This window comes from Callospermophilus lateralis, chromosome 6 (assembly GCF_048772815.1).
Source record: "Callospermophilus lateralis isolate mCalLat2 chromosome 6, mCalLat2.hap1, whole genome shotgun sequence".
In the NCBI taxonomy this organism is placed as follows: Eukaryota; Metazoa; Chordata; class Mammalia; order Rodentia; family Sciuridae; genus Callospermophilus; species Callospermophilus lateralis.
Genome location: NC_135310.1, coordinates 22,978,556 through 22,992,388, shown reverse-complemented (window position 1 = coordinate 22,992,388; position 13,833 = coordinate 22,978,556). Strand labels below are relative to the sequence as shown.

Genomic DNA, 13,833 nt, shown 5'->3' with positions numbered 1-13,833 from the left:
CAATTCTGTTTTACTCAGCTTTTTTGTTGCTGTGACCAAAACACCTGACAAGAACTATTAGAGGAGGAAGCATTTATTTTGGTATTAATAGTTTCAGAGGTCTCTGTTCCTAGATGACCAACTCTGTCTGAGATGAGGCAGAAAATCATGGCAGAAGTGTATGGTGGAGGAAAGTGACTAGGAACATCACACCAGGAAGCAGAGATATAGTCTAAGTTCAGCTCACACAAAATACAAACCCCAATACATGACCCCAGAAACCTACCTCCTCCAGGAACACCCTACCTGCTTACAGTTACCACTAAGTTAGTCCCCTATCAGGAGCTTAATGCACCGATCAGGTTAAATCCCTTATCGCCCAATCATTTCATCTCTAAGCCTCCTTGCATTGTCTCACACATGAGCTTTTGGGGGACTTCTAATATCTAAACCATAACATCGATACCGCTGGTTACTGGCCATGAGTTCTGTGTCCTCAACTTGTTGAAGTATAACACTAGAGAAGCAAGCGGAGGCAAGCAGATAAAGCAGGGTTTATTTAAAAAGGAGTAACATAGACTTCTCCTGGGAAGGAGAGGGGGGCCATATCTGGTATCCTGGTATCCCTAGAAGTGAGGTGTTCTGCCTTTTTTTAATATGTCTTGGGCTTCCTTTGTTCTCTTGCTCTCTTCCCCTTATCTCTCTTCTTCCTGCATACATGACTAGTGGGGTGGCTAAAAGAAGAGCAGTAGATGGATGGGGAAGGGCCCATGGAACAGCCCAGGACATATTAATTAAGAACTTTATAACTCCCTCTGGGGGGACAATTCCTGGCCAGGTTACCTTAGAAACAGGTTGGAGCAAAGGTAGGTTATCTTGATAAGGATAAGGTAAGGGCTCTGAGGAAATAGAAATTACCTCTTTCCATTCACAGCTTGGAAATCTTAGAGGCACCTCAAATTGAAGTTTCTCAAAGTGAATGTATCTTCCTCTCAAATTGAAACCTTTAGAGTTTTATTTCAGTTTATGGTTTTGTCATAATCATATATGATTTAAAAAAAAAAGAACCTTATGAATCAGACTTGACTTTTCCTTTACCAGATCAGGTACCAGCTGATTATAGGTCTGAAACATAGCTCATATTTTTTTTATTTCTTTTCCATTCCCACTTCATACTTGTTAAAAGAAAAACCTTAGACAAATTAATTTAGCAGAGTTTAATTGAGCAAAGAATGATTTGCAAATAGGGCAGGTCTCAGAACCAGAAGAGGTTCAGAGCTCTGCTCCACACGAGGGCAGGCTGCATTTATGGATGGGAAAGCTGGAGTGAGGTACAGAGACAGCTCCATTGGCTAGAGCTCTGCATTTGCCTTGTCTGAACATGGTCTGTCAGTTGGTACCCTGTAATTGACTGAAGCTTGGCTGCTAGGATTGGCTGACACCCAGCTATTTGTTATATTCCTAAAGTAAGTGTTGGGTTACTTTCACATACTAAATTAGTCTGCAGTTTGTTACAGAGGGACTCAAAGTAGGGGCATCCTCAGGCCAAATTTAGTTTACTTTAACATGCTTATCATCACTTCATTAGTGCCAGAGTTGATGATCCTGGCGAGACTATTGCCCTGCAGGATGCAGCTGGCCTTAGCAATGACTGCCCCTGGAAATAGGCACCACTCTTTTCCATTCTGTTTCATCCCTGTGAGGAGGCCCAGGCCTTTCTCTCACTCCTGACTGTACAGGTGAGATAAGGCAGTGACTTTGGTGAGGCTTACATGAGAGGTCAGATAATGGAAGCAGAGTCTTTCACCTACTGGGCACTGGGAACAGCACCAAGCTGCTTCCAGGTCCCCCAGGCACAGCTGAACTGTGAAAATACAGTAGCATCTAGCTTTCTGACTACCACGACACAATGCCAAGATCTATCCCACAGTTTGATAAACAATTAGACAACACTATTAACTGGTTGGGGGAAAAAAAACTCACAAATGTTGTGAATACTATGTAAAGCCATATAATTCTGATTTACTTAGGTATAAAAATGAGTGTCCTATCTATCCCTTTACGGAACAATATTCTAAAGCACAGAGTGCTATGTTAACCCTTAGAAAAATAGGAGTTGGGAGTTTTCAGATTTTGATTTTTAGCACGACTGAAACAACTTCAGACATTTTCAAAGGGGGAGAAAGTGCATTGACATCATTATCACATCAGCTGAATAACATTCTGTCAAAGGAAAACCTCTAAGCAATTCTCCTCAACTGACTCTAACAGAGTAATGGGCTATATTACACTTCATTAATCTTGTGCCCTTGAGCCTAAGAGAAGCACCCAAAAATCCAGCTCTGTGGATTTTCTCTCTGTGGGCCTTGAGTCCAGTTTACAGGGGTATCAGAATGACTCAAAAGTATTTAAGCATTGGGACAACACAGGAAATTAAACTAATCTCTCCCAGAGTTGCTAGAGTTTCTAGAAGGTTTTAAACCTTACTTAATGAACACTGCCCTAAAATGTGACCAACATGGACATCCTGAGGCAGATTTTGTTTTTTTTTTTTTTAAGTCCCAGAAGCTTTTATTTTAATGGAGACTTAGTGCAAACAGATGAGGTCAGATGTCTCCTGTAGGGGTTGTTCAGTAGAGCAGGCTGTTTAAGCCATTTCTAAAGAGAAAAATAACAAGATCAGGAAATGCCTAAGGGCAACTACTTCTTGTCAAGTCTTATTGTCACGGTAGGAAGAAGTTACATTTTTAGTTTTTTTTTTCTTCTATAATTGAAACCCTTGTCTTTCAACTGAAGACAAGAAATTTCAAGTTATGACAATTATAACTGTCAGTGGAACAGCCCTTTTACCTCTGAATAATATCTTCCAATTTTTATCAAGTACATCTATTGCACATTTTGATTTGGGTACTTGGAACTGGGAAACTGTTTTTTTTTTTTTTATTTTTACATTTATTGACCTTTATTCAATATTAGGGCCTGGGAAATTTTAATATAGCTATGTAGAAAGCATTTGCCATACTATAGCCCACTCCCAACATTTTTTTCTCTTCCTAAAATTTTTTATTTCATTTGTGTTTTATATAGTCATGGTAGAAAATAATAGAGTATAAAACTGAGCCATAAGGAAAAATATCACTTATGGAAATATTAACCTGTTATCTTAGCTAATATTTTTGGCATATATTTTGCAATATAATATTTAGTATAAAACCTTTTAATCCTTGTTTATACAAATAAAAGCATGCTAATGTGCATTAAATATTTTAAAACAACACTATTTTATAGTTTGAGACTTAAGTGCACCCAAAGGCCCATATGTTCATCACCAGCCTATAGCACTATCGGGAGGTGACAGAATTATTACCAAGTGGAACAAAGCAGGCACCTTTACAGGTAAATTCCTACATTAATGCAACTTCATAGTGTTTATTCCTTTTGGTTCTCCTTAAACTTTCTGAATAAAATTATGAAGAACTAGCCAGATCCCTAAGCCTCTGTAACTCTTTTAGGCTCCCAGGGTAAACTTTGCTCATTGCACTATGAGCCATGCCCTGAACTGAGCATGCCCCAAAGCATTCATCTCTGATATCTTAATCTTTTGGACATTTGCCCTATGACCTCGAGCTAAGCATACCCAGAAATGTGTCTGCCATCTTTCCTTCTTGAACTATGATCTTAAACTGAGCATGCTCAGCGGCTGTTCCTGAGTTTATTATTATATGAGTATATATAAGCTTCCCTGATAAAATCCCCATGCTTCCATTTCTCAAGATCCTTGCTTTATAACTCCAGTGCTCGCCTTATTTGCTGCAGGTAATAATTTTTCTCTATTCTTCTAGGTTTCAGTCATGTTCATTGACTTCACACTCAACAAGAAGAGAAACCTCTGCACACAAAAATCTTTAGGATGCAGGACTTTGTGGAAGGAAATTAGGTCACTGGGGACATGCAATTGAAGGGGATATTGGGGTACTGCCCTTTCACTTCTTTCTCTTTGCTTCTTGACTGATGTGAAGGAAATAGGCCTCCTTTACCACATACTCCTGCCATGATGTTCTTGGGCACCACAGGCCTAAACAGTGGAACCATGTGAAATAGACTGAAAACTTTGAAACTATAAACCAATATAAATATTAAAGTTGATTTCCTTTTCAAGTTGATTTTTCTCAAAATTTTGGCACAGTGACAGAAGCTAACATAGAAAATTAAATGGGTATCAACAAATTGAGCCAATTTTTTTTTAATTTTTTAATATTTATTTTTTAGTTTTTCGGTGGACACAACATCTTTGTTTGTATGTGGTGCTGAGGATCGAACCCTGGCCACACGCATGCCAGGCGAGTGCGCTACCGCTTGAGCCACATCCCCAACCCCAAATTGAGCCAATTTTGTTATTATGACTGATAGTATGGCTGAGAAGCATGTGTAATTTGTTTGTGAAAATGTTAGAGAGCAATTCAGTTTTTATTTTTTTAATAAAATTATTTTAAATAAATAAATAAATAAATAAATGAAATTATTTTCTTTGATTCCCTTGGGAAGATTTTTTAAAAGGTATTTCCAACGTTATCCTATCCAAACCTTTTCCCTAATCATCCCCCACTCCACCATTTTTGTCTACCTCTTGCATTTTCTAAATTCTAAAGATAGCCCTCTATAATGCTCTCTTTTACTGAACTCAAAGATAACACTTCTATTGGAAAATAAAATGCGAATATTGGCCCCAGGAGGTTGAACTTCCCTCTGGTGTAATGAAGAGGTGGCGGGCAGTTGCAGACAAAGGCTGTGTGCGCTTGGAATATGACCCTCCCCCCCCCATTGATTTTGTGCCCTTTGTCTCACTCTACTACCTTTTTCCTCTCATAAAAGCTGTTCATGTCTCTGAACTCCACAGCCCCTAAAAGATAAAGACTTGAGAAAAAAATGCTCTCCTCTATCTTCCTCAGGGCTGGCTAGCTTTGAATAAGCCTGTTTTCCATCAACAACTTCTGTCTCCTGAACTTTGGTTGAGCAGCAAGCAGTAGGTAGAGGCTGAGTTCATGAGATCTTATATGGAAACAAAAATTTTATTTGTCACCATAAGTGTGTCCAAGGAGGATTCCCCAGAGGCAGATCAGACCTCTAATCAGGCCTCCCAGGCTCTTGATACATTGCAGGAAAGAATTTAAGGACCTGTCAACATGTAGTATGGCAAGAGATTTATTGTAAAGGGACAGTACACTTTCAAGTATGAGAGTGCAGGCAATCACAGAGAGAGTGAATAGCTCCATCTTAGTTTGGAGTTTAATATGTACAGAATAGATAAGGGGCTGGACTGGAAGTGGAGTCAGGACAGGATTATGCAATTTGTGACAATTTTGTTTGTGCTTGCACAATGCCCTTTCATGTTCTAATAATGCTGCTTCCTATATTGCATCTCTCATTAGCATCTTTAGTCTCCACCTGGGGATGAGTGTCTTACTATTACAATGGCTTGATTACCAGAGTCTTTGATGTGTATTCTCACTAAGGAGTGATTGCTTCAGAGACCTTATGCTTATAGTCCAGTTTCATTGCTTTTTTATCCCAATGATTTCATGTATTCTAAAGTTTCATGGGTGTTTTCTCTTTTAAGACTCAGTTTTTTCTCTGTAATCCTAAATTCTTATCTCACATTGGGAATTGGATTAGAGGTCAACTGTGTTATACTCTGGCAAATACAAAACAAAACAAAAACCTTGTCTACATTTGGTTCATGCCCTGAGACTTTGTAGGAGGTTGAGTTTAAAGTTATGGCAATGTTTTGTCTGGTGTAGAAAATCTTGAGGCATCACAGTATTCAGACTGTGGTATGGGAATTGCTGGATGCTTTTAACCAGATTTGCAGTGAAAATCAGGAGTAAAGAGAAGGACAGGAAGATTTGAAAAACCTATATTTTGACTAGAAAAGAAGTACATGTGAAGTTCTGTCCAAGGGGAATGAAGTTGCTAAAGAAGCCATGGCCATTAAAAACAAACCAAGTAGCGTTTATGTATGTTTTTGTTTAACTTGTGGACAAAGACAAATAGCTGCAAAAAATAATTCTCTTTTATAACCCAGAACTCATTGTTCAATTTAAGTTTAGATACATATCAGCACAAATACTATTACTGAGACAATTTAAAGTTATGGGGGATCAACAAGCAGAAAGGTATCCATATTTACTGCAGATCTGTACTATTTCTCATTTTGATAGGTTAGGAATGAATATGATTTGAGCTTGTTCATATTTAGAGAAACTGTCAGCAATTAAGAACCAGGAAGATCCATCTACCCTAACAGTGATCCTAGAGTCAATCTTGAAGAAATTAGATACCAAATATCCTAGATGGAGAATCCTGAAGTCATCACCACTATGTCCATAATTCAAATGGAAGTAAAAGAAGGAATTATAGGATGATGGTACATCTGTTCTTTTAAAGCATCAGTTCTTTCAAAAGGGGATCTCTTGAAGATAAATCTTGAACTTCAGCTTTAGAGGAACAAAGGTGACCTTGATGAATAGTGAAAAACTTACACGTGAAAATTTCTTTAAAAAAAGATTTATTGACTTTAAATAATCTTGTCTCATGTTAAGCATTAAAAAAAAGAAACCCAACAACAACTTTTACACTGTTTGTAGAAAGTTAGCATATATTTTTGACTCAAAGTTTCTCTATTTTTTATGTGAAAGGGAAAAAAATAATTTTAGAAAAAAAAAAGAAAAGAAGAAGTCAAGTACTTTGTACTGAACCATAAAAAATATCCCTTGAAGTGATCTCAAGAATCTGAAAGATCCCACCCATGAGGCTGAAGCGTATAAAAGTGTAAACTTATTTCAAGGACTTATCTTTTTGGAAGAGAGCCTTGGGGCACCCTTTTCTCACAGGACAGCCTAAAGAATTGTTTCCCTGAGATTAGTTTCATGTGTTCAGCTGTTAAGGCACTCAGAGGACACTGAAGCCATGGTTCAAGTGGTTCCTGGTATAGCTTGTGTCAAAAGCAGACCTTGGCATCATTCACATGATGCCAGTTTGGCAGGTATGAAGAATGAGTAAGTGGTGTCATGGAAAGTAGACCTGAAAGGGTGATGCATAGAACCATGAGAGTGAAGCAGGAGCTGTGATGAAGACCCCAGAAAGATAGAGATGCCAGGAATATGGAGCACCTGGTAAAGAGAGCTGCAGGAAGCAAGCAGCCCAAAAGCAAGGCCAACCAAGTCATAGGGATGAGGCTGACAAAGGTCTTTGAAGTTCACATCATAATGTGTACCTCAGATACTATCCGTGAGTTTTAGGATTTAATGTCTCCAATGTTTCATTTTTATCTTGTATGGATCTGATTCCTCTGGACTATTTTCCTTTCCCCCCCTTTTATATGGAAACATTTCCCCTCTGATATTGTATCTTAGAACTGTGTTAATTTGTTTACAGCGAAGAGTTTGCCTTGAGTCTCAGAGGTCCCTTTGGACTTGGACTTTTGTGAAATGAAGAATATTTGAGATTGGAGTAAATCTTGGGGAAGGATTCTGCTATATGAGAGGGACATGAGCTTTTAGAAGCCAGGAGCAGATTGTTATAGTTGGAGTTTTGAATGTATCCCAAAGGCATATGTGTTGAAGGCTTGGTCCCCAGTCCCTGGCATTTGATCAGGAGGTGGTAGAATCTTTAGCAGGTAGAGCCTAATGCAAGGAAATAGGTCATTTGGGGTACAGTTTTGAAAGGGATGTTCAGACCCTAGCCTCTTCTTTTCATTCTTTTTGCTGCTAGCCACCAAGAGGTGAAGAGCCCTACTCTAACACACGCTCTCATTATAACAAACTTTGTGTCACAGACCCAAAGCAAGGGAATGAAATGACCATGGACAGAAGCCACTGGAACCATAATGAAGCAAACCAGGTTACCCACACACATACACACCAAAGACCCCAGAAAGATTTTTACTAAGGGAATCAACAAGATATCAGCAAAGACTTCTACAGAGGTCATTGTGGTTGGTAGCTTCCTCTTTTTGGTAAATTCCAGGTTTGCAGAAAAACAAAGTTGTTAATCCTCTACCTAGCCTAAAAATTTGGAACAAGGGGTAACTGTTACGACTCCACCCACTGTCATATAGCCACTGCACTGAGAATAAATCTAAAACAATTTCCAGATTCATGGTCCAGAGAATTTTAGGCAATAGCTCTCTGGACCACTGTAGATAATAAACCTGCTAATTCCTTGGGAGTCTGGCCTCATGGGTCCTACATCAATAAGCCAAAACAGTTCTTTGCTCCTTTTAAGCTAATTCTCTCAGGTATTTTGTCACAGTGAAAAAAAGTGACTAACAGTCCATTTTATCTATATGTCTATAATTATATCTATATAAATATCTATATTTATACCTAAATATTTTAAAATATGTGTTTATATTTATATCTATAAAAATGTAAAAGTTTTTCAGTAATATATTGTAACCATATTTTTGCATTAAAATGTAATATGACATTAAAATTTTTAATGAATGATCATAAAATATTCCAAGTAATGTTACATTATGAATAATTCAACCAATTCCCTATTGCTTAACATTTTAGCTAGATATTAGTTGATATAGGCTGGGTTATGTTGTAATAACAAATAAGTACTGAATTTTAGTAGCTTTAAATAACGAAGTTTGTTTCTTGTCATGCAATGTATGCTTGTCATGTATGGTGCTCCACATTGACAGCATTCTGGGACATTTGCTAACATAGCAACCCCAACATTTTTTCTGCTTGCCATGAGAGGAGAAATATTTTATTACACAGGTAACCTGAATTCTGCTTCTCACACCCCCTTAGACAATGTTACCACGGAACCTGAACTAGAAGGCAAAGAAGTACAATTCTACCATGTATTCAAAACTGAGATGAAATTGTTATGAAATTGTTAAAAACATAAGTTAAAAATGAATAAAAAACATGAATAAGAGTTGAACCACTTATGACAGATGTATTTTAAAGAAAAACTCAAGTTCGAAAGTGCTCTGAGTCTGGTCCAAGGACAATTAGCGACTGAAGGGCTGTGTTAAAATTCACATATGTAACCATATGTAACGTGACAGGGCCTGAGAAGTAGCTTCACTCGCAGCATGGGCTGGGGAAGGAAAACTAGATTAGGCCCTATCTATGTTTCCCTTTTAAATTATTTTCCCCACACACTTAAATTTTCTCATTGCTCCAATTTTTCTAGAAACATTATCACCAGAGAAAATTACTTAATTCATAAATCATAGCCTGAGCTTTGTTTCATGAGTATTAAATCAGCCTTCAACCTCTGGGTGCATAATTTCCAACTTTTTGATTACACTTAATTACAGCAATAAAAATACTCTTCCTTTAGGGTGTTAAATTTAGCACATTTTCCTTCCTCCTGAAAAATTCTATTTTCAGAAGAAAAATAACAAAAAATTAATAATATTTATCAAAATCCTCAAATTGAGCTGTCTTAGCCTGAAAGATGTTTATTTAAATAAACTTGTAATTTCAGTTATTGATCCATATTTTATATATGTATATTATATTTTGTATATATTTATATGCACACACAAACACACAGAGAAACTCATTCACTTACCATGGGGTTACATTTTAATAAACCCATTATAAGTTTAAAATATCTTTTTTCTTTTTTTTTTTTTTAAATGTGGTGGCACATCTATAATCCCAGCACTTTGTAATTTTTTTTTAATATTGATTTATTTATTTTTCGGCGGACACAACATCTTTGTTTGTATGTGGTGCTGAGGATGGAACCCGGGCCGCATGCATGCCAGGCGAGCGCGCTACCGCTTGAGCCACATCCCCAGCCCAGTTTAAAATATCTTTAAGCAAAAATTGCATTTCATACACTTAACCTACCAAACATAATTTACTCTAGCCTACCTTCATTAAGTATGTTCAAAATACTTGCATTAGCCTGCAGTTGGGCAGAATAGCTAACGCAAAGCTTAGTTTATGAGAAGTTGTTTACTTTCTTATGTAACTTATTGAATTCTGTGCTGAAATGGAAAACAGAATGGTTATATGGGTAAACCTTCCCACAATCATCAAGTTGAAAAATCCTAAATCAACTCATTGTAAACAGAGGACCATCTGTATATATTCTGAGCTTTCTAAGAGAGCTGCCTTCTGCTTATTGGATTGAAGATTTTACTTCTTCTCTCCTAAATTGACATGTTTTCTTGTTCAATGAAATGTTTCCACTTTTTTATTTTTCACTTTCTTGTTTTCAAATTTCCCTTGTGGAATTTCAGGCTTTTATTCATAACTTGTTTTATTTTATTGCCTCTTTATCTCAGTGTTGAATAGTTTTACTAAAGCAAAATTAATACAGCTACATTCAAATTGAGATCTTCCTCATTATTTCGATGTGTGTGTGTGTGTGTGTGTGTGTGTGTGTGTGTGTATGCACAAAGCATATTGTATAAATACATAATTTCTTTTTTAGCATTCTGAATGTTTGGGAGTCACAAAAATATTATTGATGATCTTAATGCAGGAAAAGTTCAATAAACATTTTGTACATATCTCCCAGTACTTAAAGAAATTTCTAATATAGTTGAGGTCACAAAACCAATTAAAATGCTAAATTTCTCATTTGTTTTCTTTTTAACTTATAGAAATTTTCTCATATTGTATACATTTTTATAATTATTATTTTAAATGTGGTATAATATTTCATTGCATGACGATGCCAAATGAGTCTCTAATGCATTTAGAATATTTTTAGATTTAAATCATATTACATTTTTAAAAATGGAACATCTTTCCAGTTGTATCTTGGTAAAATAGTCCTAAATGGGTAAAACAAAGAATACACATATTTTTGAGGCTCCTAATGCTTATTTTAAAAAAATTTTCTAACAAAAATTTCACAACTAGATGAGATTGATTATTTCATTCTTTACCTGGACAATATAAAATATTATTTCTTCATAAAATCATGGAAATTTTATTAAAAATGAAATAAATATTTTTAATTTCCAGCTCTTTGATCACTCGTGAAATTGTCATATACTCTTAAGCCATTCGTATTTAATCTTATATGGATCACATATTTCCTTTGCCCATTAACAGTGGTCACTAAGATTATAGTATTTTCCTTTTAGTTTTTGTGTGAATGCATGGTATCTGAATAATGATAACCAGGTGTCATAATTGTGGCAAACCTATATATCTAGACTGTGGATTGTTTTTAACCAAAATTGCATTCAGGCTATGACTTCCACCCACCCAGAGGAAAGATGGCAACACCTAAGCCCTCACAGGTCACATATGTTGGTACCACTTCTGCAAACCCAGACAACAGCTTTGGAAGGTCTTCTGCTCAAGCACTGAGGGAGACGCAGCCCTGACATAGTGTCAGGCCAGCTCAAAGGAAGATCAAAGGAGTACTTTTTTTTGAGGGGGGGGGCATCTACAGGGTAGGCAGAAAAATAATTTAAAAAATTAATATTTATCAAAATCCTCCAATTGAGCTGTCTTAGCCTGAAAGTTGTTTATTTAAATAGATAAACTTGTAATTTCAGGTATTGATCCATATTTTTAGATATGTATGTTACATTTTATATATATTCATATGCACACACAAACACACAGAGAAGCTCATTCACTTACTGTGGGGTTACATTTTAATAAACCCAAGTTGAAAATGTCTTTAAGCAAAAATTGCATTTCCTACACCTATTGATGTCTATTGATGTCATTACACATAGACATGAGTCTTTTGTTGGACTTACAGTCTTCTTCATCCTGTCTCTTCATGTGATGCAGGTCCCCCTACTGTCTTGAGACTATACCTTAGGGTGTGTCTTTTGCAATATTAATAAAATAAAGGGAACTGCAGGTAACTTTAGTGACTGTTATGCACATGCATTTGCCCCGGATTACCTGGAGTTATTCCTTACCATACAATAAAGTCCCTAATATTTTCAGAACAGGGCAGGCTATTGTCCTATCTTAGTGGGCTTGATTTGAGTGACCTTGTGTTGTCTGGTTCTGGCTTCCTGGCATTTGTGTTGACCATATAGTCTCAAAGTGTGAACTGATTTCTCAACTTCCTATCTCCTGTTGGGTTCTTAATTTCACAGTCTGAAAGACTGTTCTATTTTTTAATTCCTACTTTTCTGGTTTGTCTGTTAATTCCATAATCCCGAGGGCTAGCTTCCTGTCTCTCCTGTACTCCCCAGCACTGTTGCCTGTGCCACTTTCAGTGTCTTCTGTGGATCCCACTGTGCCTTCAACCCTGATAGATTGCTATGGGTACCTTTTAGAACCTCATTCTCTCCTGAAACCCAGTGTGTGATATCACATTAAATCAGCACCTGGCCGTGGGCAGGTTCCAGATGTATTAAGGATGTGCTTTAACAGCAAGTCAATCAATAAATTAAAATTTTTAACTTTTTAAAGGAACGTTCAGCTTGGGCATTTCTTATTGTTAGGACTTTGAGTTCACTAAAAGTGGCTTCTACCATAATCAGTTTTCTCTTAAAATCACCCAAGGACCTTGCCTTAGACTTTAGTTTTTTCCCATTGTAGAATATATATTTAATTCTTTTCAATAGGTTCCAATTCTCTGTTGAAGGTTTCCATATTTTCATTCATTTTTGACCTTCATAGTCTGTAAGTGATTTTGCATACTTGTTGTATACCAAGGTTCTTATCTGTTGTTGAAGATTTCTTTGAAGTTCTTGGTTCAGTAATTAATTGATAAAACAAAAGGAATTGGGCGAATTAGAAGATTTGAACAGTGCAGTCAACCAACATGACCTAATTTGCATTAACAGAACACTATACCCAACAACTACAGCATGTTCTTTTCAAGAGCACATGAACCATTCATCAAAGCAGACATGTGCTGGATCACATGCACATCTCAAGGTCAAAAGACTGAAATCATACAAAGTATGTTCTCTTACCATAACATTAAAAATCAGAAAAATAAGAAAATGGCTAGAAATAAACAAGAATATTAATCATTAAATTAGAAACAAGGTAACAAACACAAAATCAAAAAGAAATCGATTCTTTGAAACAACTAGTGGAATGGATAAACACCTATCAAAACTATGATTCATAGTGGGATAGGGAGCGGGAACATGGAAGGAATAGACTCTAGATAGGGCAGAAAGGTTGGAGGGGAACGGAGGGGGCATGGGGTAATTATGATGGTGGAATGTGATGATCATTACTATCCAAAGTACAGGTATGAAGACACGAATTGGTATGAATATACTGTGTATATAACCAGAGATACGAAAAATTGTGCTCTATATGTGTAATAAGAATTGTAATGCATTCTGCTGTCATATATAAATTTTAAAAAATACAAAAAAAGTGAAAAAACAAGATTCACCAATAAAAGGGCTTATAATTATAGATACTATATGATTAAAAGATTAGCAAGAGGCTACTGTAAACTTTATAATATTAAATTCAATCTTAAGGTAAACAAACTCTGCAAAAAAACACAATTCACAACACAAATACAATAAGAAAGTTGAAACAGACTCAGAATGTTTTAAATTCTATTAAACCTTTAAAGGAGAATAATATCAGTGCTGCATAAACTCTTACAAAAATCAGTAAAAAATATTCCCCAACTTAATTTATGAGGCCAGTATACCAAGACTTGTTAGCAAAGTTTAAGAGACAAAAAGAAAGGATTATCCTTCATAAATATGGACTGAAAGACATAAGCTATTTAGTGAAATATTGTGATATTTAGGCAGTATGGAGCAACATGACCAAGTGGGAACCATATCACCCCACTCCTTATTTTTAATGACAGAAATGCAGGGATCATTTTAATTTGAAGAGAAATCAATGTTTT

The 13,833-nt window shown here is 36.2% G+C and overlaps 1 non-coding gene across 1 annotated transcript; it reads left to right on the top strand.

The window, feature by feature from the left end:
- Window positions 1-5,984: 5,984 nt before the first annotated feature.
- On the top strand, window positions 5,985-6,107 carry LOC143402683 (small nucleolar RNA SNORA40). Its single transcript, XR_013091755.2, has one exon. It is a non-coding gene; the product is annotated as a small nucleolar RNA SNORA40 (small nucleolar RNA).
- Window positions 6,108-13,833: the final 7,726 nt, after the last annotated feature.